Raw genomic sequence first — 5,523 nt, forward strand, 5'->3', positions numbered from 1 at the left:
CCCGTCACACCCACACACACACACACACACACACACACACTGGAAACCCTGTGTCACACACACACACACACACACACACTGGAAACCCTGTGACACACACACACACACACACACACCGACTTCAGTGCCCACCTGAGAGTTGGTGAAGGTGCCAACCCCAATCAGTGTGATTTGCTCGAACCTTGCTTGCTTCCTGTTGGCTCTGACTCTGTTCAGAGTTTGTTGTTTTCCCGTGGGTGACAAGCAGGAGTCATGTCTTATTAATTCTGATATCACCAGCAGCTCACAGCCAGCATCAGCACTGCCCAGTGTATTTTGACTGAATGCATGAACTGGCTGGCTCTACAGGTCTCCACCGGACAACTTAAACTGGCCCTACACCCTCATTTCCTTTGTTCAATGTAGTGGTCGATGGTTTTTATATAAGAATTTTTGTTTGCTGAAATATTGAAACATTAGCATTACTTGTTACACCTTATTCACTCTGAGAGAAAAGTGCTAGTTGTTATATTATTATTATTATTATTATTATTATTATTATTATTATTGACAATTCAAGGAATACAGAGGCTAAGACAGCAAACTGGGCATTATGGGTGCTTAGCTCCCGCAGCCGTCGAGTGAGGGAGTGAGCGCTGCCCAGGCCCTGGGGCAGCTGTTGTTTCTGTGATGTGCGCACCTTCTCAAGTCCGCCCATGTTCCAGCACCGAGACAGTAGCTGCACCTGGAAGCATTCTCCCTTCATCTTTGAGCAAGGCTGTGGACCCTGTGACTGGAGCACGGAAGGGTGAAAGGGAGCCTTGCTGGGCTCCCCACCTGCTACATTAAAAACATCTGCCGGTCACATAAGCCTTTTTATTTCGAAACACGAGGCACACAAAAAGTTAAACCAGGCTGAGTGTGGCGCTGCATGCCTTTTTCCCAGAACCCATAAGGCAAAGGCGGGCCGATCTCTGTGAGAATGAGGTTAGCCTGGTGTATGCAGCAAACCCCAGGCCAGCTGGGGCTGCAGGGAGACCCTGTCTCAAAAAGACCCCCCAATTTAAATCAGACCCCAGCTCCATAAATATTCTTTATAGTCCATGGGTTTTGGTGTTCTAGGTCGCTGTCGCCCCCACTGTGGGCTTCTGGCTTTATTTATTTGATTTTGGTTTTTTAAAAGAAATAAAACACACAGATACATAAAGAAGCAGCTAATTGCCAACCCCTCTCTCACCTCCAGAGAGGCAGGAGGTACCTTCCTGCTCATGCACACAGAGGAGGTGATAGACTTGCTCACAGAACATACGTGTAATGCATGTATTGTCCAGAACTGGCCTCCAGCCGTGCATTCAGAAACTTACTGGAGCATTTACACTCATGTGTCATGCACACAATTGTCTGTGAATTAGGTCATAGCATGCATGCTCCTGGACTTAGCCCTCTCCTTTCCTCCAGCTCTTCCTCATCACAGCCCATCCACCAGGCAGTAAACATTAACTACTCGGTTGTATTGTTTTGTGTTTTACACACACACACACACACACACACACACACACACACCACTCACATACATGCACGCATGCACACGCTTACTTGAAGATTTTATTATTTTTAAAGAATAAGGTCACAGAACTGGAGAGATGGCTCAGCAGTTAAGAGCACTTAATGCTCTTTCAGGGGACCTAGTTTGGTTCCCAGCACCCACGTAGAGGCTCACAACGGGCTGTAACTCCAGTTCAAGGGGATTCAAAGCCATATCTGGCTCCTGAGGGCTCCTGTGGGCACATGGTACACATTACACACATACAACAAATTTAAACACAGGGCCACACACTTCTGTGTGACACACCTTCCTTCTCTGCGAACCTGTGTCTGCCCCAGGGTTTCTCTTGGAGCCCTTCCGTGCCAATGGTCCAAGCCCTTTCTGTCCTTTATAATGGCTTGATAATATTCCAAGGTATGGATGTGTCAAAGCTTTTATTAGACTAATTTTCATAATTATTTTAACCCTAATGCATCCAACCCTGTTTTCACATTTTTGCCTGAATAAGTAATACAATAAAAACCCTTATACACGTCTTGGGGCAGCTTCCTAGGGGGAGACGTGTTGACTCACAGGATACGTGTGTTTTAAACTCAACGTTCATTATCACGTATTTCCTGTTCTCCTTTGTCCTGGCCAGCAGTGCTGCTGTTCTTTTTAATTCCCATCGCTGTGATGGCTGTGGGTTGTTTTTATTTTTTTGTTTTTTTGGTTTTGTTTTTTTCAGTAGCACTTTAGGAACTCTCATTTCCCTGATAATAGATGAGCGTGGTTTTGTGCATTTTGGGGGCAAGATGTCGTAATATGGATGCCTTTTTCTGTAGTGTAATTTTTCTTTTTCTTGTCAATTTATAGGAACACTTTTCTGTTTGTTTTTGTAACTTTATATTGTTGCCATATACAAAGTTTCAGACTTATTTGTCAAGCAACCTCTCCTTGCTGTATGGCTTTGGAGTTTCCTTCCTTGAATAACAGCCTTTCTCAGCTACATGAATACATAGCCTTTTATATTTTTCAAATATTTTATAATTCCCATCCAATTGTTTCACTCCACTGAGTTGTAATTTGAAATTTGATGTGAAATAAGCCAATTAATAATTTTACATGGACATTAAGCTCAATTTACCAGGGTTCTCCTTGTAATTTCCTGTGGTTTCTATCTGGTATTTAATTGCATATTTTTTATTAACTTTGGAAAATTTAGCACTTTTATTATAATAAAATTTCCCTTCTAAAAATACAGCATGACTTCCTGGTTTTTTAGAGTTCACGTTTTCCAAGAGGAGCTCATCGTGCTCTCTGCACGGACTCCGTGCCTTCCTTTAAAGCTGCTTCCCAGGTTATTTTCGGTTCTTGTCACTGTTAGGGATGGAGTGTTTTCTTTTTACCCAGTCAAGTAGTGGATTGCTAAAATAGGAAAATGTCCAAATTATGTTCCTGGTTCTGGGAGTTTTGCTGGAGTTGCTTAGCTCTGTTGGTCTGTAGCCACAGCAAAACAGAACCTTGCTGTTCTCCCCATGACCCACATCACTTGTTTTTATTGCCAAATTGCACTTTCTAAGACCTCCAAGGAAATCTTAAATACTAACACTGTTTGCTGACCTTAAATGTCATTAGAGATTTTCTGCATATAAATTTGTTCTTAATTTACAGACTTTACATTGCTATTTCTGTTCTGCTTAGTTTTGTTAAGAGTGACTGCTGGTTTTTATCAAAGGCCTTTTCAGCAGAGATGACATGTTTAGATTTACCTTTCCGTCTGCTGATGTGTAAGAGACCGGGGTTGACAGATTTCCCAGGCTTGGTCCACTTTGGATTCATCAAATAAATCTTCTCCGTCACCGACTTGCCTGATTTGATGATGTATTTGCTTAGGACAATAGGATGTGGTTTCACAGTACTGGAGGCCAGAAATCCAAATCTGAGATGGCCCCAGGGCCTCTCCCTCTGAACTGGGAGGGAGGTCTGTGCCCTCCTCTCTGCCTCTGCTGGTTTGCCCTGGTCTTGGGTGTTCTGGGGCAGGTAAGTGCCTCACACCAACCCTCGGTCTCAGTGTGCTGCTGTCCCTGTGTTTAACCCTTCCTGTGTTTCTTGAGAGTCAGATTTTCCCTCTTTCTAGAGCATTCTATCAAGGTCTTTTAGCTCCGTAAAAACCCTGTTTCCAAATAAGATCATATTATGAGGGACTAGGGGGTTAGGACTTCAACAGAGCTTTATCAGGAAGCCACAATTCAACCCACGATGGTTATGTGCTACCAATTGTGATGTGTCACGGAATTCTGTGTGATCGTATTTGATCTAGAAGTCGCGTTCTGTGCCTGTCAGTGGGATTTGTGTGGAGTTCTTCATGTGAAGTAGTGCTGTTGTTAAGCCCGCACCAGACTTTCTAGCTTAGGAGTGGTCTAGAATGGGTTAAATAGTACTGGAATCGTCAGCTCAATGAAGGTTAGACAGAACAGAGCTGTAAAACAGACCTGAAGGAGTTCCCTTTACCTTAACCTCTTGGTATATTCAAATCTCGTTACTTCTAAGGTCTTTTTAATCATTTGTATTTCCTAGGAAATCTGCCATTTCAATTTGTTTCCTTGTTACCAAAGTTAGGTATATCCTACAACTTTGTCTCATATATTCTGAGTTTTGCTGTTAGTTTTTTGTTTCTTTGAATCGGGGTCTCACTATGCAGCCACAGCTGGTCTTGAACTCAGGACCCTCCTGCTTCAGTCGCCCTCCCATGTGCTGGAATTACTGGCGTGCCCAGTCTGTACTCCGTTTCAATACCCTTTCTTATTCCTAACCTTGGAAAACGGAACACATTCTTTCCCATTTGTTTAAATTATGGATCACAAGAAATTTATTTTACTAGCATATAAAAATAATGGCTTGGGGATAACATTGTCTCGTCCATTTCACTCATTTTTAGATTTTATCGTTTAACTTCTTATTCATGGTTTGTTTTGTTACTCTTTTTCAAATTTGGCAAAAAGAAGAAAACGCTCCTCGTGTTAAAATCCTATAAGTTAAAAAAAATCCCATTATTGAATAATTATTCCACGCTCATTAGAGTAGATATATAGAATGAAGGAATTTGTTCTAAAATGTTTCCCTGGGCAATAAACAAAACATATACAACTTTATTTTTAGCCTTCTAATAGCTAAGTAAATACAGACTTGGAGTTTTTGTTGTTGACTAACCATGAAGCTTTCTGCTGTCTTCCACTGAGGGGAAGACGGTTGGCCAAAGACACCTACTGGGAAAGCAGCTTGCAACAGCCTGCTCGCAGGCCAGCCACCAAGTGGCTAAGTTCTCCTGGGTCTTGGTGAGCTACTCAGATCAATAACCGTTAAGAAGAGGATCCTGTCTTGTAAGGTGACACTTTCCTCGAATTGCTGTTGACCTTGACTGCACAGAGCTGCTTTCCTCAGCCCCTCCCAGGTAGCTCACACAGAACCGGCTTCTGATCCCCTTTACTTGGTCTTCTCATTGCACTTGTTAATTTTTCTTTAAGAAAGTTAAAAAAAATCAGATTTTGTCAGAACTCAAACTTTGTGGTAATTTTTAAGAAGACGAATTTGCCTTTCCCTACCCACAACATCATTTAAATAACGCAGTAGAATTAGCATTCTCTCAGGGATTAACACCGTTCTCACACCTGGAACCAGCAGAGTCACTGTGAAACATGACTGTAGCCCGCTTTTCTATAGATGTTTGCTAGCCTAATTATTTCTGATAAATGCACAAAACTGAGAAGAAAAGCTGTACATCCAGGGGTTATTATTCAGAAATCCCAGCAATCTCACTGACCTCCTGCGGTCTATTTACTAAGAGGCTTTGACATCAACTGTAGAACTCTGAAAATTTAAAAACAAAAACATGAGTGACAGGCCTAATGGGGCTGTGATGCATGATAGAACATCTGCCTAGTATTCAGGGAGCCTGGGTTCATCCCTAGAACTAGGAGGGAGCCAGGGAAGGAGGGAGTCAGGGAGGGAGGGAGGGA

At 42.5% G+C, this 5,523-nt stretch overlaps 1 protein-coding gene across 5 annotated transcripts in view; it reads left to right on the forward strand.

Moving 5' to 3' along the window:
- Deup1 (deuterosome assembly protein 1) overlaps positions 1–5,523 on the forward strand; it is a 72,963-nt gene that overhangs the window by 53,405 nt on the left and 14,035 nt on the right. The window lies entirely within an intron of this gene.

This window comes from Nannospalax galili, unplaced genomic scaffold, assembly GCF_000622305.1.
Source record: "Nannospalax galili isolate Female #2095 unplaced genomic scaffold, S.galili_v1.0 scaffold469, whole genome shotgun sequence".
Classification (NCBI taxonomy): domain Eukaryota; kingdom Metazoa; phylum Chordata; class Mammalia; order Rodentia; family Spalacidae; genus Nannospalax; species Nannospalax galili.